General features: G+C 38.8%; 1 long non-coding RNA gene across 1 annotated transcript; it reads right to left on the bottom strand.

The window, feature by feature from the left end:
• Positions 1-6537: 6537 nt before the first annotated feature.
• On the bottom strand, positions 6538-22572 carry LOC116960018. Its single transcript, XR_004406147.1, has 3 exons — positions 22514-22572; positions 22180-22223; positions 6538-6596 (listed from the first exon to the last, which is right to left on the bottom strand). It is a non-coding gene; the product is annotated as an uncharacterized LOC116960018 (long non-coding RNA).
• Between the last annotated feature and the right edge of the window lie 1135 nt (positions 22573-23707).

Here is a 23707-nt window from a genome sequence, read left to right as displayed (position 1 = left end):
TAGTGGCTGCTGTGATGTCATTTGTACAAGCCCCATACTTGGAAGCCCTTTCTGTGGAAAAAAACACTAGAATGTTCATTACTTATGGCAGTAAGGTTTTTTTTGTTTTGGTTTTTTTTTTTTTTGTTTGTTTGTTTTTGTTTTGGGGTTTTTTTTGTTTGTTTTTTTTTTTTTGGTGTTTTTTTTTTGTTTTTTTTGGGTTTTTTTTTTTTGTTTTTTTTTGAGAGGGGGCAGAGGAATTATTACATACATTGACATCTACTCTATTTTAAGAGAACAAGTCATGCGTAAGCCCCTTCCAATACTTTCCTCAATGTCTTAAACCCTGCTGGCTATTTCTGGTAGGATTTATTTTTCATAGAGGGAACAGATGGTTTGCATTTGTGGGGACTATAAAAAAAATCAAGTGACTTGACACATTTCAATAGCAGGAAGAGACAGAAAGGCAGTTTCTGAAACATGACAACTACTGGATGCCCTGGACGAAGGGTGCCCTGCCATCATCATCTTCTCTCAACTCTCTTCTCTCACAAGCAGAGAAGTTCCTCCAACTCTGCTAGGCTCTTCTTCTGCACGTCTTAAAACCTGACAAGGACCACTAACTGAGGCAAAAACTCTCCCTATTTTTCACCTCATCCAGTTTCAGGAAAGAGCCATCTCCCCAGTATCTAGGCGAACGCAGCAGGGAGGACCGTGGTGAGAGAGAATTGCCAGGAGCTGGACAACACCAGGAGGAGGGATCTGGTGGAATAGGAGGCCACAGTATTATTTCATCCCCAAAGACTCTGAGAGCAAAAGATTGCTAAATACTGTTCTTGCTATTAGACAATTTGTTGTGATAAAGATATCTTGTTCTTTTCATTTAGCAATATCAGGAATTTGTATCATGGAAATGCTACTGCAAACAGGAAAATGAAGGTTCTGAACAATGGGAAGAATAGGATTTGGACTTTTTTTTTTTTTTTTTTTTTTTTAACATAAAATAAGCAAGACGGTGAAGGCGGAGAAGAGAAAGGAACCAAACAAACTAGCAACAGTATTTCAGCAATGCAGTAACCAAATTGGAAAATACATGAAGTAGCAAAGCTCATTTTCATAACAGAAGAACAAAAAGAAGGCAAAAATAAAAGGAAGTGAATCCTTTCTCATACAAAACAATGCCATTTGACTATAACTGATCTATATTTCAATGCGGCAACAGAACCTCTGCTGTAACAATAAACTGAATAAAATAGAACATTGGAGACAAGTAAGTCACTTAGAAAATTAGTCCTCATCCATTCTAAAGTGTTTTGCATTCTGCTTGGAATTCATTATGTGCAATGTCATATATTATTGCATACTCCTTCACAAGATAAAACCCATTTATTTCCATGTTTATGAAATGTTATTTTAATTTATTCTATTGCTCTCTTACCAGCTTTTTATTTTCTTATGCCTGGAAAACTTCTTTTTCTCACTGATCTCTTTCTGCTACCTATTTCACTCAGTATTCCTTTCTTCCAGTCAAACAGAGCAATAAGATTTACCAGGAAACATAGATGAAGTAGTCTTGGGGTTATAATTCCATATGTCTCTAACTGGAACTACAGGGGACAAGACAAAATGTTTTCTGTCAATATCTGCTGTTTCCCTTAGTTGGTCTCATTCACTTCTGACTTCAGGACTTGATCTTGAAATAAGGCAGATCAACACATCTAGAAACTAGGTTGTTTTAGTATCTGCCATCTCTAGTGTACCAGTATAGTACACAGAGGTGGAAAAAGAAACTGTTAGCATCATTCATCTCAGACTTGAACACTTTATTCTACCTGCAAACCTGATATTTTTTTTCTCCCTTTTTATAGTTCAATGGCTTACCAACTCTTTTTCCCATCCATTTTTACTATAGTCCTTAAATCAGTTGTTTTCATCCATATTTTCTTCTGACAATTTCCAATGCAAGTCTATGAATCTCCCGGTGCATATTTGTCTTAACATTTAAATCAGTAAACTGGAGATTTGTCAAAAGATGAATGAGAAGAAAGGGTGATAGGAATATCTCACCAGGCTAAACAAATTTGATATTCTGTGAATTATATTAGGCTTCTTTCAGGTTTAATAATTACCTGCAATTCTCAAACAACATGTAATCAAAACTGTACATGTCCAAGAGACAATGTTGATTTTATTTTTAGGCAGTTTATGAAATTATACCTTCTTTCTTTACATTTTTTTCACACAGTTCCATAAAAAGCTTGTGATAACTTAACCTCTCTTTAAAGAATAGCATTTCTAACTGCCAGCCCTGTAAACCTGATCTAGGATGGGAAAGGCAAGTGAGCTCTTGCCAAGACAGGCATGGTCACTCTCAGCAGAAAAGACTGTCATTCAAACTCACTTCATGTTGCTGCTGCTGTTGTAGCCCTGGTCAAGTACAGCTCACTCCCCTGGGGGTGTGCTGACTCAGCAGGACTAAGCAGAAGTAAACAATTCCTTTAGGCTTTTAGGAATTAAGAGCATAGTCACTATGTCCTGTCAGAAATGCCCATCTTTCTGGTTGCTTCTCTACAGTGCCTTCAATTCAAAGAACCGTTCGTCCAACACCCTGTGCACACATACCTTCTGTGTGACTTTGGCACCTGTGCTCAGACACGGGCTCAGGCTGACACCAGCCTGTTCACGACACATCTTCAATACAGCTTGTAGGAGGCAAAATTTCTGCATGAGCCAGCCTCTCCATAAGCACAAATATTCCTACTAGGACAGCCCTTTGGCTTGCTCTAGACTAAAGCCAAATCCAAGCTGACATCTATTGTGCCCAAAACATGATCTTTAGCTTGAATGAAAGCTTAGATTTATAAGCTATTAGTATAGACACACCCAGAATTGGCGGACTCATACCACTTATGAATCATGTGGCTCAAACATAATTTCCCTAAGGTGTTTGCTATGCAATAAATGCAGTTGCTTATTAAACTTGTAAATTCCACCCCCCCTGCCCCGGGCAGGGCCCCCTTCCCCCAGCCCAGGGGGCTCCCAGCCCCGTCCAACCTGGCCTTGAACCCTTCCAGGGAGGGGGCACCCACAGCTGCTCTGGGCACCCTGGGCCAGCGCCTCACCACCCACACATCTAAATTCTTCCTTACATCTAAATCTACCCTCTCCCGCTTTGAAACTGCTACCCCTTGCCCTATCACTACACTCCCTGGTCAAGAGTCCTTCCCCATCTTTCCTGTAGCCCCCTTTAAACACTGGAAAGCTGCTATAAGATCTCCCTGGAGCCTTCTCTTCTCTAAACTGAACAACCCCAGCTCTTTCAGCCTGTCCTCAGTATGAAGAAATAGAAAACACACACAAGCATTTAATCTGTAGAGAGAGAACCAAACTGTAGATGTAGGGTCATCTATGAGCCAGTTATAGTCATTGCTATTCAGGTCAGTGGTGTTCATTAGTATTTGCCAGCCACAAAGGGGTTAATACTCAGTTTCTCAGCTGCCAGACACTTAATTAAACAGCTACAGCTAAGCTAAAGACTTCAGCATAAATAGGGTCAATTGATAATCTGTTTTTTTCAGTTGAAAAGTTCCCAGTGAGTAGCCTGTTAGAAGGGTACTTTAGGTCAAGGGCTGCAAATCCTGGCAAGAAGAAATAAAATGTATATAGCCTGTACACAGTGGAAAGACTGGGCAGTGGGGGAGAGAAATGAGACTAAGTACCTGAGAGAAAGGAAATAAAAGTTTGAGATAGTAAACAGTACATAGAAAGCTGAGGAAGAAGGAAAGGAAGCATGTATGGTCCTTGTCATGTGAGATTTTGAGAATACAAAACAGAGAAAAGTGAGGGGGAGGTTGACCATGGGGAGTCTGAGAGGGCTGTCTGCACAGGGAGGGAGAGGGACACGAAGGGATTGCAAGAGTCTGGCTTTAGAGTAAATTAAACCAGAAGAAATCTCATGACCTAATCTAAACTGGAACTGTGGGGAATTATAGAGTACGGCAGTAAGCAACTGCAAATGGAAAATGGACTAGACCATCTAGAATGCCCTTAAATCTGGAAAGGTAAGTGAAATAATCTTTGGGAAAGTTTTTAATACTTCGTACTGCTAGATACTCTTTTAAATTCTCAGATATAGCTCTGGGAGAGGCATTTTCCTGTTGAGAGCGTGTTCATTGAGAACTGCAAGCAATCTCAAATAGTGAATGCAAAAGATCCTTGAGTGATGCTTACTTATTAGGTTCCAACTGGTATCATTCCAACTAACAGTAAAAGTGTGTGAGGTTGCTAAATGGAAAATCCTAGTAAAACAAAAGCCCAAGACAAATTAAGGGTTTTAGTATTACATTAACATTATTTGTAGTTCATGTGGTCTTTCTTATAGGAGAGAGGCAAATAAATAAAAAAATAAAAAAAAAAAAACAAAACCAAATAACAAAACAAAACAAACAAACAAAAAAACCCCACCAAAAACATTCCACAGAGCATGAGGAAATAATTGCATCATATTCTGAAGGAGTACTCATTACTAAAAAATAAGGTTTCTAGAAAGAATATTCTTCTTTTGAATGTTTTGTATTTAAGGTACAAGAATGATACTCAAGATAATAAAGGAAAACAATAAATATCTCTTACTGTATCAGAACTGTAAGATCATACTAAGCTAGAACCATCTGCTTAGAAGGCAGACATTTGTGAAGCAAGATCAGTAGATGTAGCTGGCTTGTTTCAGCTGTGTCAAAGTTAAATGGCAATGACACCTCAGGAATCAGTGGAATGATGTTTAAATTGTGAGGTGGTCTGTCAAGAGGAGGAGGTAAAGACAAACATCCAGAATTTTTTCCTTTTTGGCATGGACTATCTCGTTTTATGTCACTTTGTGGTAAAACAGTGAGCAACTCAATGAAATATATTCTACTGTTCATAACTGCAGTAGTCTTGATTTGCAAACTATTAGTTTACTTACTGAATGTAAATAACAATATGAGAACTTCAAGGAGTTTTACTGACAAGTTATAGGCTATGGTAATGTTTATAAAGGTGAATAATTTATTGATTAGATTGTTGGTAGACAACAGCATTTTAAAGAGGTCATCCAACCAAACAGTGAACAAGACCAAAGCTGCATTAAAACTGGCTTAAGAAGCCTGGAAACATGGCTATATTTTCATATTTTTCAAGTTAGAATGATTTTTATTCATACACTTACTAACACTGACTTTTTAGTGTTATAGCTCAGGAGGGGAAAAACTTCAAAACATTCAGAACTATTGTCCTTACAGTGGAAACTACATGTCAAGATCTGTCTGTGATCAAAGTAAATGAATTTCTACTGTATTCCTGTTCTTCATGCTTTGCTAGGAGAATTTACTGCTTATAAAAGGTAACAGATTGACTGGCTTGTGAACAGAGGTCTTCTATTGATCTTCTGAACAAATGTGACAGTGTGAAATTCCAGATGCTGTCTCACTAATGCACCACTTTTCTGACCAGAGGGAGGACTACAAGGGATCAAACAGTTGTTCAGTTGCAGTCCCTGATTTATCTGCCCAGGCACTCGGTAATCCTGGAGCCACCGTGGGTGCTGATGAATTTATCAGGAACATGAATGAGACAATACTTTAATTTCACCACAGGTTGCTGACCTGCCCCAAGACCTGAACCACTCAACAGAAATGGAAAATATATGCATATATTTGTATGTGTGCATATACCTGCTAATTATTTAATGTCTAGGCATTCATTTTCCCTTAGCCCTACTTTTAAAAGTGAGGAAAGATGCAACTACAAAATATCCACCTTAACAAAATAACCACTACATTTTGAGGTTAAAATTAATTTGTGGAGACTCTAAATTAACATAGAAGTAACTTGTTGATTAAAATGCTACTATGAACATTTGGAGAGTAAGCATGGTTGAATTCGCAGTGGATTTCCCTGATTTGTTTAAATGTTATTGGACAAATATTTTCCCTAATGAGTGCTGTAGAGTTTGTGTTTCACCTGTGTAATAAAGCTGCATAGAAATCAACTTTTATTCAGTTTTAAATGGAAGATGAGTTCTCAGCAATAAGTTGGCATTCTCCTTGAAGCCTGTTAGGGCCCTTCATCATTGAAACAGCTAAGAATTTGAGACAATCTTTAGAATTATGGTTTTCTGGATTTTTCCCACTGAGAGTTACCAGGGCAAAACCCAGGGTCATTTGTCAAAGCAAGACTTAATCTCATTTCTTTCCATGTCATCTACAAAGGGGTAAGTCACTTAGGCTGAGAAAGGTACTGAAAGAGAGAGGTGTTTCATTAGGGAATGGTAGAATTCCTCAATTTCAGAAGAAAGTCAGTTGTCAGTTTACCAGTGTTGTGATCAAAATGTCTTTGAGTTGTAGACAGCAAGCCAGAATTGAGTTTATAATGAAACTTTGTTGCAAATTTGGCATTTTCTAAATTAATTTTCTTGATCAATAATCTTAATACACCAAGATGAGGAAAAGTGCTCAGTTTTGGTAGGTTGCTGCAAGGACACTCACCAATTAGTCTTCTGCAAACTGCTGTTCCTTCAAAGCCCTGTCCTCTTACCAGGCACCCCTGGTCCTATCATTGCATCCTCTCATGAAGGAGTCCTGCAATTACAGAATAAAATTCCAGGCTAAAGCAATGTTGAAATTAGTTGTTGTGCACAAGGTTCATTCAACTAAATTGTTGTAAACAGTTTCTCCTCTGCTTTAGTGGGAAAAGTTACTTTAAAGGAGGAAGAGTGACTTTCACCAAACCACAATGTACACAGGACAGCTTGATGTTGAACATCCACACAGCATGAGAGTAATAAACAAAAACGTGAGACTCCTGTACTGTGACAAAAGACAAAGCTCTATTTTTTTTTCACCTTGATTTAGCATTTACTAGCAAGCTACTGTTATACCAAAGTAAAACCCCATAGGACCTGATTAGTTGTGATGAATTAACATTAGACACTAATGGTTTCTACCTGTCTGGATGGCTTCAAAAGCATCAATCCCTGAGCTTATCAGAAATGCTGTCTGCAGGTTCTGGCCTTCCTGGTATTTCCATGATGTTAATTGCTATCATTAGCAAGTTGCCTCCTCACTAGAGACACTTGTAAAGGACAAAGTTGTGGGACTGGGTTTTGGGTGATAAGTGTGCCATCTGCTTTCCTTTTACAGCCCCTAGTCAGATAGATTCATCAGTGCTGCTTTAAAAGAAGTGCAGAAGGGGGTGGGGAAAAAGGGTTCTTTACCAGATGGTACCCAATATTTTATGATAGATGAAAAGCCAGATAAATTGATAGCAATGAGAAAAATTATTGCATTCTTACTATTATTCTGGTTACATTTCAAAGGAATGTCTTCAATAATAGCTACAGGCATCAAAAAGCAGACTGTCAGGCTAATTGTGTCAGCCTCATGTTACAACAAGGACAGATTTGTACATTTTTTAGCAATTTTAGCTTGTGAGGGTTGGGAGTCTGCTTACCTGTGTGGTGTCACTGTGCTGGGAAGGGCTCAGCAGTGTCCAAACACATCAGAGAAATAACTGTGACTCAGCTGTGCCTCTCCTTTCAGTCTCATTTCCTCTGCACTGTTGTAATTTATTTTATTTGCACTCCCCCAGCTCCTCTGAACCACAGGGGGAGTGGTTTCAGAGGGTTTCCCATTTCTCATCATCTCCCTCCTCAGGTGGCTGCAGGGGAGAGTGAGAGATAAACAGACTCTCCTCTCCTTGTCTGTGGTCTGAGTGTGGATGAGGAGGGGTCAGGAGAGAGAAACGTTGTTTCTGAGCACTCTCATGCAGTCCAGAGTATTATCTGAGTTTGCACCAGACAAACAGAACCTCAAATCACAAAGCAAATGAAATTTAAATCTGAAAGTCTGCATAGGACTTGGGATTATCTGAAACTAAATGTCAGGCCACTGTGAAATCTGTGACTCTCTGCAGGTACCAAAGCACCTGTGTGGGGATTGAGTTTCACTCCTGAAAGCAAGCAATGTTAATCACCTTGCACACAAAATCTTCAAGAAGTTAAGAGAAGGGCAGTGCAAACTGCTGTTTGGCTTTGTGGTGAGGTACTCTGCTTATTGCAAGAGAGACTCTCCATGGCATCTCAGGTTAAGCCTTTTAAAGGGAGGTGTTGATGCTTCAGAACACCAAGGGGAAAGTTCAGGGTTATAGGTGTATTAGTTGAATATTAACCACTAAACTGAGGTGATCAGGAGTAAAATGTCATCAGTGGAAGGGTTTTCTCACCCTTAATTTCCAACCCCTGCTGAGCAGTAAGGCGAGTAGAGAATATTTTCTATAAAAGCTGTATTCCTGGTGGGTAAATTAGGGAGCAAGCATGGATTCAGACTCAAGTTTCACAACTGTTGAACTGTCATTTAGCTGAATATACATAGAGTGAAATTTCCCACGTTATGAAGTTCGCATCTGAGGTGTGCGTCTTAGACCTGAATTCAGATTTTCCCGACTTTGAAAGCTGTTTTAAATGCTGGGTTCAGTCATGGACCTGAGGTCTTCTACCACCCTGCCCGTGGCCCGTGACACCATTTCAGCTCCTGGAACTATTGGCTGATGCCACAGCCGGGCTGGTACCCAGTTTCCCACAGCACTGCCCTGCCTAGCCATGGGCCACCCCCCCAAGACATCCCTCGACACACAGTCCTACCCAACCATCTCATGGCCACGTCTGACCAAGGGTGCCTCCAGTACATGGTGCAGTGTAACAGATGTCCCCTGACAATGATAAACCTCATTGCTTCTTTCTGAGGATGGTGGAAAAACAGTTTTCCTGCACACAGTTTCCTGCTAGAGCAGAATGCCATAAGATCATGAAGATACTCATTAATTTGAGAGATCTGAATTGCTGTAGTCCTGTTGAAGTTTTATAATATTGAGCACATGCTTTCCAAGCAAAAGTATAAAATTGTGGAGACTGTACAGTAGACACAAGTCACAAATATTTGTGGATATGTCAAGAGGAGTAATTATGTTTCCTTGTTTTTTTAAAAAAAAAAGTTGCCTTTCTGATGTGTTATAAATGGTAGCATAATGCTTTCCCACAGAAAGTTCACACCTTTTGGAAGTGTTGTGTGTAGTCATTAATGCTCTATTAAAGGTGAATTAGTTTTAAAGGAACTAATTATTATTAAATGGTTGCCTTAGCAACACAAAGAGGGTTACCATAGTAGCTTCTTCTATGTAAATTGAAATGTAGCTCGTCTGAAGCTTCACAGAACTGGGGATTTTTTGTGATGGTATGCTCCTTACCCCCCTAGCCCAACCTGTATTACCTGTAACCCTATGCAAGTGATGAGCATAATGGATGCATCTGGTCCTGATGGCTGCACCTGACTCAAAGTAGTTTCAGGGGAGACAGATAAAAGTATAATAGCTGAGGGCTAATTTGAATAATGCACCCACCTAATCAGGGTGCTGGTCTATGTCCGAAATTTGGACAAAAGCCAAATTTGGAAGAAAATAACTTTTGTAGTTGGACTATAAATCAATTATCTTAGTCCATAAATAGTGGACAGCCTAGGGCCTGCTGACCTCTCCTGCATGGCAGTGGGCTGCGTGCCAGGATTTCACCTTGAGTAGAGACACCTCTCAAGGTTACTCCTCGAGGTTGAAAGATTCCTTGCTGCAACAGATTCTTAGTAAGTGATATAATAGCATGATAAACTTTGAAATTCTAACTCAGTGATATAAAGGATTGTGCACATCTAATCCTTTAGATATAAACCATTGACCGAGTATGGGAATAGGAGTGGATGCAGCTGCACCTAAACTCCTCTCTGAGAAGGAGTTTAGAAAGCAAGTGGGTCCATTCTGAACCTTATGCCTCAACTGGAGGGTCTCCCTGACAGTTTTTTCTGACCCTGCCCTCTACGCCGTAAATATCAAGTGAACCTTGTCATTGAATCTTGTTAAACCACTGTTGCATTTACTAGCAAACTTTGTTAAAACATTGTTTTATATCAAAATATATATTACTACTTCTCTCTTATGAGTGAAGTGTGTCACTCCATCCGTGACATTTTAAAACCAGAGAAGAATACATAAACTTCGTCCTTCACCTAATGAGCCACTGCCATTACGTAAAATCTAGGCTAGGTCAGACCCTGAGACTCTTGGTGATTATTCCAGCTGTAATAACTGTTTGCTTTTCTCCATCACTGAAAGTCTGAGGAAGGAAATTAAAAATGGTTAAACCGCACGGTATCCATGTAATTCACAATCTTGTCACATTTGCTCTGTGACAGATATCAGGCGATTCAGGTATCTGGGAAGTAAGAAAGATTCCTGAGCTAATTCTTTTTCCATGGGGCAATGTAGAAATCCTACATCTCTCTCCACCTTATTATCCCTCATACTGGGCCAAAGAAGGGACCGTCCCCTTATTTCTTTGCCTTCTCATCAGTAAATTATTTAGATACAGTTTGACAGCATTCATACAGAGCTCCAGAAGCTTCCCTGACTTAAGAAAGCATAGAGTATTTTTCATGGTATTACTGTGAGGTCAGTAAGTAATTTTGTCACTGGCAAGAGATGACTAAGCCACTAGGAAAAAATAGTGTTCCCAGTGGGTCACAAATCGCTGTTGGGTCCAAGTGTTGCTGTTTCTGTCACTGCGTTTTATTCGTGTCTGTTTTTCTGTTTTCCTTCAGCTGGAGTCAGTAATAGCATATGAACATTTGTGCCACTGGTCATGTTGCAAAGACTTACCAAAACACAACTAAACCATTTCCTAATCTCATGATAATGCCGCTGTTGTCAAATCAGATTTTAAAATAATTCTTCAACATTTCATGTTTTGCATAAAGGCACAGTATCCCAACTGAAAGGCCTATGCAAGAATAAGTGTTTATTTCAAAACATGAAACAGATTTATAGTCCATCAGGTGGTGGAGAAAAGCTTAAAAAACCCCTTCTGAACCCTGGTGAGTGCTACCTGCCCAACCCTTCCTCTCTCACCCCATGCCCCTTCGAGACTATTAAATTAATCCCAAATGCAAATGAAACACCACCAATAATTCCCAGACAACTTCATGTCTTCCTAAAGACAGCATCACTCTTCCAGAAATCCTGCATCGTTTTGTAAGATACAATAGGGAAAAGCTGGAATTCTTATTTTCACTCTGATATCACAAAGTTAGCATCACAATATTAAGTTCAAAACGAATCTCCATTTTCACGTTAAATTTCACAAAAAAAAAAAAAAGTCACTTCTGAACAATGGGTTTTTTATTAGCTTCTATCTAGTAAAATAGTAAAAGTGGCCATGGAGTACCGAGCTTTATGACTTTTACCATCAAGGTTTCACTTCAAATTATGTTTTTCAGAGTCCGCACTGATGCATCCATCCTCTGTCTCTGTAAATGTCCCGGGTAGCTGCTGGGCAGCTGCCGTGGAAGCTGGTGAAGTCCCCACAGCTGGGGAGGGAAGGCAGCTCCCCCCCCGTGAAACTCCCGTTCCAGCTCCCTCCTGTCTTGCCCAAGTGCTTAACATCGTCAGCCGAGCTGAGCTGCTGCTGTGACACGAGTGAACCCGTCCGTTCCCGGGAGCAGCTCTGCATGGTCAGGCAATATTCACACCCGCAAGTGCCTGTTAAACTCTTCTTTCTGGGTGACGCTTGCCTTGGTCAAAACCAGAGGCCCCTGTTGATGGATTCCCATGAGAAATGGGCTTCTAGCAGGATAGTTGTGCAGAGAATGATTCTTCTTTATGTAGTGATGCTATCTAACAAAGCTGAAATTACGCTAAATGGATAAGCGGAATATTTATGTAGGAGGCGCTATCCATTTAAATCTGCTGAAATTAGAAGATAAGCAAAAAAGTATCTAATCATAACTAACAGAAAGGTTCGCCCTTAACATTTTGTACTGCATTTTAAGCTAACTGAACAATTCAGAATGAAGCAGTTATAACTCAGGTACATTTTGTTTCCTGAAAAGAGCAGGAACTTCCTTTAAACCCTGTCTTTTTCCAAGAAAAACGTACAGTAATTAAATCTTGGAAGATATGCAGAGGTTGTAGAGATGATTTTTGCACAAGAAATACTAGTCCGTTAATGAATCCAGTTTTCATTATAAGGAGTTACTACTATACATTAGGACGGAAGTTAAACGTTAAGCATTTATGCCACTGATGTGTTTCAAAGAGAACTTGATTTACTGTATGTGATGTAAACTGAATTGATTACAGGAGGGACCTGTAAATTCTCCCCAGTGTGAAATTAGAATGCATATATATGATAGAAAGATGAGATTACAAACACATTTCTGCCACCTTTTTCAGGTGTGGGGTTGTTTTTTTTTGGTTTGTTTTTTGTTTTTTTTTTTTTTTTTTTTTTTTCAGGTTTTTAAATACAATTGATAATTTTTTTCATACTAACATTTGTTTTATGAAGAAGTCAGGAATGACTAAAACTCTCACTGGAGTAAAAGCAACCCCAGGCTGCTCTGCTGCTGTTCTAGACTTGTATACTCTTCAGCAGCTGCATGTATAGCAAAGTCCATGTCCTCCAGCGAAAAAAAATATAAACTCAATACTTAAGCAGAATGAGTGTGATTCTGAGATGTATCTTTTAAAATCCCCAGCACTGTGGTGGAGAGGTGAAGGTGATTTTCAGTCCCCTCTGTGCACTGCCACTTCTGAGTTGCTCTGTTAGCTAGAGAGTTTCCATCTCTTTTTTTTTTTTTTTTTTTTTTTTTTTTTCCCTCTTTACCCAGACATTCAGGCCTGCCTGGCTTCGCTGCAATACCCACCAGCTCACCACACCACCATTTGAACGGCGACAGCACCCTAAAGTAAGCCTTTACCCCACTGCACACCTCCTGCTCTGGTCCAACACCTGCTCGAGGGGCACTCCTGTGAGCTTATCTCCTGTGCTGCCTGTGCTGCACAGGTGACAGTCCTGAATAAATGATGATTTTTGGAGGCCTCCGCAGGCTGCTTTAGCCTTTTTATGCATGCAGATGGGGCCAGGGTGCAGCTGAGGGTCTTACTCAAATAAATCAGCCTGTAAGATTGACACGGTTTCTAACTAGTGTAGCATGCACTTGGAATTGTTCATATACTCAAACACCAGGCCCTCAGGCATGCGGATATGCATCTGAAACAAAACTAAATTGTCCAAAATCGCTTTTCTGTCTGTAAGTCTGACCTAGAAATTCACATTAAAAGTGAAAGTGCTGTCAGAGAGGTGGCTAGGTGTTCTATTTTAAATAAAAACTGTGAAGAGTTCTGCTCAGCAGAAATCTTTTCTCTGAGTTTCTAGAAGAATATGATAATTGTCCTTGCAGAGTGCCAGGGAATGTCCAGTGCCCTTGATTACTGCTCTCCACTTTGCTGCAACTCAGGGTCATTGGCAAATGTTCGAATTGGGAGTCAAATACTCAAAGTTGCAAGCAGTGATTTCTAGATCTAAGGCTGAAGAGACAATGCAGTCTTTTCTCTTTTTATTCTGCTTATGGACACTTTATAATTCATGTGTTCAAGCTTTTCTCTGTAGTGAGGAGACATAAAAACAAATTTTAAAACAACAGAAGCTAGCTGTTTTGCACAAAACCTGAGGTTCATTTTTTAATCAAATGCAGATAAATTTTAAAGAAAATAAAGATATTTAGTCTGATACTGAAGATGAAAATAAAGGGCTTTTTAACAGTTGAACTTGTAAAACTTTTAGAGGAATTGAAGATAATTATAGAACTCCTCTGAATTTGGAAGGCATTTCAGATGACAAAAAAAAGAGTTAATTTAATTTGTTTAAGACTTATCAAAGTATTTGCTTGAAATATTAATTAAAATATTTTCAATCTTTTAAAAATATTTTATTTTGTTTTGGAAATTCTTGACTAATGTATCAAAGGCTGACTTTTCTTCTTGAAATATTAGTTTTCATTTAAAAAGGAAAAGCACATTAAAACACTTAATTAATAAGTCAAAACAATTCAGTTGGATCAAATTATTCTAGGTTGACCCAACTTTTTTTTTTTCTCTAATTTCTCTACAACTTTTAAATCATAAACTTAATTTCAGTCCAAGATATTCTTATGTCTTAACCACTGAACTGAATGTTCACTGTTTGTCAGTTTTGCCTATGGTTAACTGGAAAGAGCAGATAATACTGAATTCTTCCATAAAAGCCATTATCGTAGATATTCCTCCAACGTTTCCGATTCTGATTCATCTGGAAAAGCAAAATTACATGGTTCTGGCAGCACTAGTTCAAGATAAGATTTAAAAATAAAAGCACCTGATAAAAATTATGACAAAGGAGATTTTCTTTCTAGTCCTCAAAGAAGTATGGTTTTGGAGTTGGTTGACATGTTAAAGCTGCCACAGTTGGTTGTCCTTGCAATACAGATAAACATTTGTGAATGCACACTGCTGGAAAGTATTACTTAAAATACTGAGTCGCTGATGTTGAAGACCAGTTCGTGATTTCAATTATTCACTCAGTTATTCAGTACTGCTATTTACCATGATGTAATTGAGATAAAAATCCGGACGAGAACATTCATTAAGTTATCACTTTAACTTACCTGATTCATTGTAAAAAATACCCAATCCTATCATATAGCACATTCCTCTGAAGGCCTTTCAGAAACATATAAGTTAATTAGTTCCAAGTATTATAAATGAAAAGGAATAACGTGTGCATAAACTAATTATGAAATTTAGTGAGGAATTATACCTAAGGTAGCTAAGGAATTAATGGTCTTTAAGTACAGGAGAGATTAGTAACTGTAAATGAACGATCTCAGTGAATTCTTAAAACAATCATTTACTGAAATCAAGATCCCTTTAAACTGAAGAACATTTTAGATAATTTTTTAGTTTTTAATACTTTGTTTTCTCAGAACTATTTGTGACCTTTTTTTTTGCTCCTATGTTTACCATCATATTATAATGATTTATATCACTTATACAGAATTTTCTGTCTTTAAAATGCACGTAAAATCTGACAGTGTAAACCTCAAAACAACTGTTAGGGAAGTAGGATGAAAATGATGTTAAATTCCATCTAGAATTAAGTTCTACCAATGCTTAATTTGTTTGGTTTCTGCCAATCCTGAAGGATTTTCTGGAGGGAAGGGAATTAAAAACAGTTTAAGTTTTTGCTGATAGACAAGGTGAAAAAATTATTTGGGGACAGGGAAAATGTTTTGTCTGGATCTGAGTGTTCTTAAAGATATTAAATATTTTAGAATAAAATTGAAGGAAATAAAACTACAAGGTGTAGTAATTTATATGAAGAGAATAATTTTAAAATAACAAAATGAATTTTGGGTTAATTTGTTTTTTCTGAAACAATTTTTTGAAATAGAAATGATGCCTTGGTTAACAAACCTTACTTCACTGTATTAATGTGCATTATATTGTGCACATATATAGTGCATTAATGACTGTTCTTTTTAACGCCTCTAAGCAACCTTTAACATTTCCGAATGTGTGTGTAAATGTACATGTACATATACATTTGTTTTCTCTTAAAACATTTATTGTGAAAATGTCAGTTCATTCTATCAAGGATGAAACTTTTATTCCAAAAGAATCTAAAGAAATTCTACTATATATTTTGCTCTTAAAAATGAATGTCTTTCTACATCTGGTCTAGGAAGGAACTTTTTAAACAATGCTTCCACCTCCAGTTTTTCAGAGGATGATGCACAGAGCTACCCATCCCTCCTGGACCTGTTTGCTATTATTCATAAGAAAAAGCACTGGATGTTCATGCCCACCTATCAGGCATACAGACAGTTGCCCAGGGTCCACCACCCCGAGGATTATGTGAAGTCACACTTAGGATGTGTGTCTGCTGTTGCCTTATGTGTCCTGTGCATCCTTCAGCCTTCCCAGTCGACTCATTCTGGTTGGTTTGTTTTTTTTTTTTTTTTAAGGTATTTTTAATACCTTTGGAAAGCAGCATCATTATCCCTACCCCTGAAGTCCATAACCCACATTGGATTTCTTCATCTGTCAGGATATAGGTCACATCTGGTTTGTTGGGCATAACCAAACAACGTACTCCAGGCCAGCAAGCATGCAAAACAGCACAGTCTGAGGGCAAGTGTTGTCCTCTTGGTCCTGCACACAGCATTAACACGGGGAGAACAGTCACAGCTTCATGACCTCATCATAATTTTTGTCTGTCCCCCAGAGCGGCCAGTGCCCTTGGATGGCCGCATCCATCCTTCTACCACACAGGATGGTAAATCGAATATGTCCTGGAAGCTGCAGTAGCTTTTTCTTCCTTAGGCAGGAGATAGAGGAGATAGTGATACTCCTCCTCTGTGGCTGTATTGAGGAATGGTCATGCCATGGGAGACAGACACAAGACAGCCACCCAGCCCAGATCTACACATGGTAGGCCATTGATGCTCCAGGTGACCCTGTCCTATAGTCATCCGTTCCCTTTTATCCCTCTTGATACAGGCTCCCATGGACACTGCATTTCTCCCTGCCCTGCTGCTCTGGATCTCTCTGCCCATGCTGCACCTCTCTCACCACTTCGTGCTTTGATGTCCTTCAACATCACAGATTTTTACACGGTCTCTGTATACAACTGATTTTTCTGTCAATAGTGACATGACTTTCAGGGAAGCCAGGTCAACATGACTAAATGCTATTTTACAGTGAAATAATACATTTTTGCCCAGAAGCTGTTTTTGACACCAAAGCTCCGTACAGTCCTATTCCACACCGAAGTAGGAATTATTTGTAAGGACGTTAGGCAAGGTCCCACAATTCACATTAACATCCACTTTATTCTCTACATTGTAATTTAGTGTAGGTTTTGGCACAACAGGCACATATCCTGTGGAGATGCTTTCACAGCACCCCCCCCACCTCCCCCCCTCCCATCAGGGCCCTGAAGGTATCAAAAGACCATAACTCCAGGGTCAACGACTCCCCCCAACCATCGGCCTCAGTGGCCACCTCAGCCCCTTTCCCCAAGCTCTGCCATGGGGTGGAGGTCTCCATCCCCATGTCCTGGGTGGTCCCTGGTCATGGCTCCCCCCCTTTGATGTGCGTGGGGCTGTTGATGGACCCCTCAGTGAGAGCCTGCCCGGTGGGAGGTCGCCCTCGATCCACCCCTGTCTGAGGCATCCCCGCACACTGCTCCCTGGCACCTCCCATTCCTTGATTTTTTTTAGAGGGAAAGTAAAATGAGAGACTTGTCAAGGACATAACCTTGATCAGTTTTAGCTAGCTTTCTGTTTAATCGCTCACCCGGATGCTTGAAAGCAGTCAAACCAGACCTCCTGAGGACTGCCCAGAAAGCCTGTCATTATCTCTCTGCTGTTTACCAGTTGTGCTCTCTTGACATTGGTGACAGCTGAAGTTAGTTAGGCAGAAATTATAATGTATTCTTAGAGACAGTGCAAACGGTTGGTTAAAGAGAATACCTTAATGTTACTCCAGAAAAAAGAGTCAGCTATGGACACACCTGAAGAATACATGTAACATTCCTTTATTTTTTTTTTGGGGGGGGGGGGGGAGGGGGTGGGCCGATATCATCCTCATTTCAGGTTTCAGATTTGCCCTAGAATTAAATGACAGGTTTGATGGTAATTTCAAATGGATTTCTATCTGGAGTCTTACTACTTAAAACCCTTATGGTATTGGGGGAGTCAGTTTTCATAACATTGAGGTCCTATGTAAAGATCACTGAGGGTTGTGAAAAATTCAGATGATTTGACAACTTTAAGATCATTTCCGGTATGTAAAGTACTTTGTTGATTCTTTTTTTCTTACTCTTTTTCATGAACAAAGGACTGATAAAAAAAAAAAAAAAAAAAAAAAAGAAGGAAAAAAAGAAAGAGAAGAAGTAATATTTATTCTCTTCTTCATTCTTCTTTGCACATTTTATATTTAATTATGCATATTAGTAATTTCTCTGAATTTTACATTTTATCTCATTCTTCCAAGGGATTTCACTCAGTCATTGAAATTGTAATATCATTACAGTTCAGTAAAAAAAATTCTGTCAATTCAAAGATCAAAACTTATTAGACTGGGTCAAACAATAGTACTTTCTGGTGTAGAAAATCTTTGTGCTCCATTTTTCCACTAACCAACAGAACTCTCACAGACGTAGGATATGAAATTAGAAATACCCTTTTTATTTGGCCTACTCTTTAACAAAACATGTTTGTTGCACATGAAATGGAGCTGCACAATGCAGGAAAGACTCCTAGTGTTCTTTTGTAGAAGTGATTGTGCAACTAAGCCAACAAAATATTTCTGGTTTCTTCTGAATGTCTCTATGTGGTTTGACCAAATCAGATATAGAAGTAGATAAGTAAATGACTCACTGATAGCTAAACAAAACTCAAGTGCCTGAGTAAGAGACCCTAAAAATTATCTAATTAATACAATGGGTGACTGATGTTTACAATTTTCATCTATATCAGAAAGAAATAAACTCAATACAGAGTCTAGATTATCAAAGTAGAGCTGTCTGAAGAGGCTGGGATGCTCAGACAGCCTCAGGAAACACTCTTTGGTGTTTAGACAGTAAACTTTATCATTCAAATTCTTGATTGTAGTTCCAGAAAGTGAGCACTATGGTTTCTGGTCTTTCTGAAGAAATTGCAGCATAACAGATGCTGGAAAGTAGTTATGGGCAGTGTCGGTAAAAACAGCAATATCTTAAATCAGGGGAGCTTTTCACAATGGGATGCTGATCCGTATGGGCACAGACAGGTAGTTGTGGATACCTGAACAGTTGTAAAGCTCACTGAAGTCTGTCAGAGTGCAAAATAGAGGACAAACCATGAATGTGATGTAGCACAAATATCTGGAGTGACACTCACAACCAACACACTCCATCATAGGTCACATTAAGCCAAGCAAATAACAAGTTTTGCTCATTCCGGACCTATGAGCTAAATAATAAGCTGTGAGGTGTGTGCATGACAAAAGTAGATAACCGACAATGAACTTTTGACTTGCTCTGTAGTGGTTGTGGAGTGTCTGTGGTGATGTGCAAGTGAGGAAAAGGGGCTGAAGGCAAATTTTCCCTCTTTCCAAAATCCACACTCCAGAAGTCCGATGCTGTTGTGATGGGAATGGTAACTTGCAGCGTGATACTACCACATTTCAAGAAACAGGAGTGTTTAAGACTAGAAAGAACCAGTGTAACAAACTTGCCACTTCTGTTCCTCATCTTAGTGATGCAACAGTGCAAGATCCTATAGTGATCAAATGGGTAAGATGTTATCCTTAACCTAAGGAAAAGTAAAAAGTGTATACTTCATCATCTTGTCCTGTGACAAACAAAGACTAAAAGCCTACAAGAAATAAAAATGTCCTTTTCTTATTATCTAAGTTGCTGCTACAAGAAGTAGAATATTATTGATCAAACAAAATCTCCAGAATATTACTCTGTCACTTGCTGAGTCAATTTTGATTGATTACACGTTTATATTGTTTAAAAGATTTTTATCTATCCTCCGAAAAAGCACATATTCTCTTTGTGAATTTGGAGAGTAATACGAGCAGATTGAATAAGCATCTGTACCTATAGTTTGAAACATAGGTACAGAGATAATGTTTAGTCGTAGTTGTAGTACAGTGATGTTTCTCTCTTAAATGTATCATTTTATGCCTAGATCCTGTACTGAAGGGCCATCCCAGACCTCTCCCTCCCAATGAAAATGCTGAAAGCTTTGGTGCCTCAAACACACATGGTAACCCAACTGAAAAGAACCTATATATTCAGAAGTCTTTTTCCTCAAACTTCTTTTGAAATGTTATATGAGCTGTTATATGAAGCAATTGTTAACAAAAAGAAAGTTGTAGTGGCGGTAGCTGTAGGTATAGGACCAGCTGTATAACAGAAGGGAGGCTACAACTGAAGTTTACACCATGTTACACATGCACGTGGCATCTGCTGGAGGATGCTCACCAGCTAGGACAGCAAGGAACTGACAGGAATTGGAGGTGCTGAGGGAGAGCCAGAAGCAGAATTCACATATTTTCTCCTTGCTTTCAGCATCATGGTTACTAAACCGGTACGAGAATAGTCACAAAAAAAGGTTGAACTGAAGTTTGGAGTCATAAAACTGTGATTTTTAAATTGCCTGTGTCCCTGTAATGAACTCCCATTAAATATCAGACCATGGGGTTGGCCATGAAATAGGCTAGTACCCCAGCTAGACGGTTCCCAGCTTTCAAGAGGATCAATAAAGATAGGACTCATTAAAGAAAGCCAAACCCAGTAAATAATAGGCTGCACTACCACTTTATTTTGCTTTGAAGTAGATGGAGAGGGGAAGAAGAGAAGGAAATGGAACTCATTTGTCTATAAGTGAGTAGGTGGTTATTAAAAGATTGTTTAGATTGTTTGATCTAAATTGCTTCAACATCTTGCCATATTTGTTGTTCAAGGGAGACGGGAAATTTCAGGCTTAAAATCCTCACTGTACATTTCTGTCACTTATACAATGGTTAGTAGGAAAGATCAAAAGAACAATTGCATTTACATTCGGTGAGCAAACAGGCATTTGTTAGACTGTTATTAGGATAAAAAGTTATACCGAAAACTCTGTTGAGGTAAAAGAAAGAGAAGACACAAAAGAAATATAAAGACATCCCTCAATGATATAAATTCTTGCAATGCTAAAGAACTGATTCTACTTAACACCAGATGTGGTCTAAATCAGAAAATTCAGAAGTGTGTACAGGCTAACTCTGTTAGTCAAGTTATTTTGCAAGTGGTGTAAATTTGCTGATCACCATGGCAGTTTAGACTTTCTTGCTATTGCTTAACGTATTCTTTTGTTATAAAATGGGTGAAATGCTAAAGCTGTGTTGAGATCAACTACAACTAAACTACGTCTCACACCACAGTTTTTCTGTTACATTTTGATTACAACAGTACCGAATCTTAAGGTAAAACAAACACTTAATGCATTAACTGTTATGGGCTGAAGCCCGTTCTGTGGTGCAGAGGATAATATAAACACAAGGTGATGACGAGTGAAAAAAGATTATACATCAGCAGGGAAACGTCTGGAAATCTTTTGACTGTTACATTTCATAATTTATAATTCATGTAATCTCCAGACTTTCAGGATAATACTGTTTTATGATTGGATCCCTCTGAAGCACTTCTTATTTGCTTACCTTTTTTCATTGTTTTTTTTTTTTAATTAAAGTAAATTTTTAGACACTTTACTGGGCTGGCAATTTTCTCTCTCTCATTTTTTTTTATCTTCTGCCAGGCATTTAAATAAGACTGGCATAAATAGTCCATAGTAATTTCAATCTTGGCATAGCTGGGAGCAGGTTTTACAATGTCCTGTCACCTATGGTAGGCTCCAGATCCCTGCACCACCTTCAGCAACATCAGCAGCAGCAACATCAGCGGCGGCGGCTGCCCAGGGCACGGCCAGGGCAGAGGGTTCCACTGGTCTTGCACCACTCACTCTGAGGAAAGCAGGAGTTACAGCACTACAGGCTGCTCCCCATCTACTCACAGGCAACTCACAAGGATGGCATAGCCACTCTGCTTAATTTAGGCACCTAATTCCAGTGTCTGCCTGGAATGCCTCAACTTCAGACTCTCTGAATTACTCTCCAGGGCATTTTAAGTTACATTCATGCACCTTGCTCCAGGGCAGCTTGAGGAAACTAGAGTCCTTGTTCAAGGACCTAACTTAGATGGCTAAATTTAAGCAACATGAATATTGCTTTATAACTACTAGAAGGATTAGCACTGTAACATTTAACTGGCACCAGCAAGCTGTTAATCACAATTAAAATAGTTCTCCAAAATTGACTCTGTTGTCCACTAGAAGCTGTTACAATTCCTCCAGTTATTTTCTTTGTAAGCTGATGGTACATCTCCAGTTTTAAGCATTTAAGACTGCAAATTTTTATCTGCCCAGGAAGTTCAGTCATTCAAATAAAATAGATCAGGATCATTGTATGCTTTGATTTCACACAGTAGAAAAATTTCTGCTACTAAAAACTATTTACAAAAAATAAATTAAAAAATCTAGTTACTTCAACCAATTTATAAACAGTTAGAAGGGTTACTACAAACCTTCATTAGATTATATCCTTTGGAAAACACAAAACAGATCATCCATTGTTAACACCACCTTCCCATTGCACATCACTTATTAGAATGAGGAAAAACAAACAAAACAGCCTTTCTCAGGAATTACATACCTCTGAGCCAAGCAACAAGGCAGCTTTCATTTCAAACTGGGAAGCTACAGCAGAGAGAGAGAAGAAAACTGGATTTCAGAATCAGTGATTTCGGTGAAACAGACAAACACGTACAGTGTGTTGGTCGTAATTTGAGTATTAATGTCTTTCATTTCAAAATAAAAAATAAAAATACCCAGAGCATTATTATTCTGTGGCCAGATTTTCAGTAAGATAGAAGTTTTTCATTAGCCTTGAGTGGAAACCCATTTTCTGCAAGGTTTTGGCAGTACCACAACTCTAAATCTGCCAGAAATCCTGCCACAGTAGAGTGGTTCTTTACCCTTGTTTTTACCTCAGCTTATCTTTCTTGTCTATTCCTGATGATTTCCTTCTGTGCCTGTTATGGGAAAGATTTCTAAGCAGTCTGGCAATGAAAAATAACAGATTGTGTTCTGTGAAACACCTGACCATATTTTTATAAGACTGACCTCTTCTGTCTCTCCTTAGCCTGTTTTCATAGATGTGAAATCTTAGGGCATTTTTAATCAGTTATTTTTAGTTGTCATTGAAAGAAGTCATATATATCACTGTGGTGACAAGGCCAGTAGAGATGTTAATACAAGCCTCCCCATCACAATTTGACATCTTGTTCTTTGAGACAAGAAGCTATTTTATCTATTAAATTATAAAAACTTGCTGATCTTATTTACAACATATTTTACCTATATTATTTAGCAACAGAGTAAGAGAGTTAATGGTTGAGAAAAGCTAGATGAAATCCAGCATGAGAAAGAAGTTTGGAGTTAATTTTTATTTCCTGAAAGGCTATCTCTCACGATTACAAAACAGAGCAGTGGCTCCTCCTGCCACCATCTCCTTTTTGAAACGTCACATCGTTATTGACTTTGCTTCACTTACACTGGTATGCTGAATCAGGAAGGGAAAAATTCAGCTTTCTGTAGCCTGAGGAAAGAACATCAAATCAACAAATGGTGCATCTACGGGAAGGCTGCATATGGGCTATAGGAAAGAAGAGTCTCTAAACTTAGATTAAACACTTGGTTGTACCTCTAAAGGAAGCCTGTATCTCATGTCACACATTAAGGTGTTTCTCACAGCAAGGATAGGTACCACCCTGTATGCCTTTGACTAAAGTGCTCTGAATGACAGTGATATCACAGTAGAGGTAAGGTTATAAGAGTGTAACCAAGGGAAGGCTTTGGAGCTAAACCACTGAGTGGTGAATAGAAGATCCTTCAGCTCTGGAACATTCTGTTACCACATCAAAAATATAAATCATTTAAAACAGGCTCTGGATATTTTCTAAATTATATTGAATTGCTAAAAAGCTTTTTCTTTAGCCTCCCGCAGCACTGAGCAAATTGATTTGGCTACATTTGCCTTACATTAAAGAAAAGTACTCTTCATGTCATGGTGTAGGTGAGTGTCTTCCCCCGTCTCAATAGATTGTATAGCTTTCACAGCTCCGTCAAAAGTCCTTTCTTTTTCTGTTTGTCACTTTGATCTGTCTTCAGCTGAGTGGGAG

This window comes from Tyto alba, unplaced genomic scaffold (genome assembly GCF_018691265.1).
Source record: "Tyto alba isolate M040663 unplaced genomic scaffold, T.alba_DEE_v4.0 Super-Scaffold_21, whole genome shotgun sequence".
Taxonomy (NCBI): domain Eukaryota; kingdom Metazoa; phylum Chordata; class Aves; order Strigiformes; family Tytonidae; genus Tyto; species Tyto alba.
This window is presented reverse-complemented; position numbering and strand designations above follow the sequence as displayed.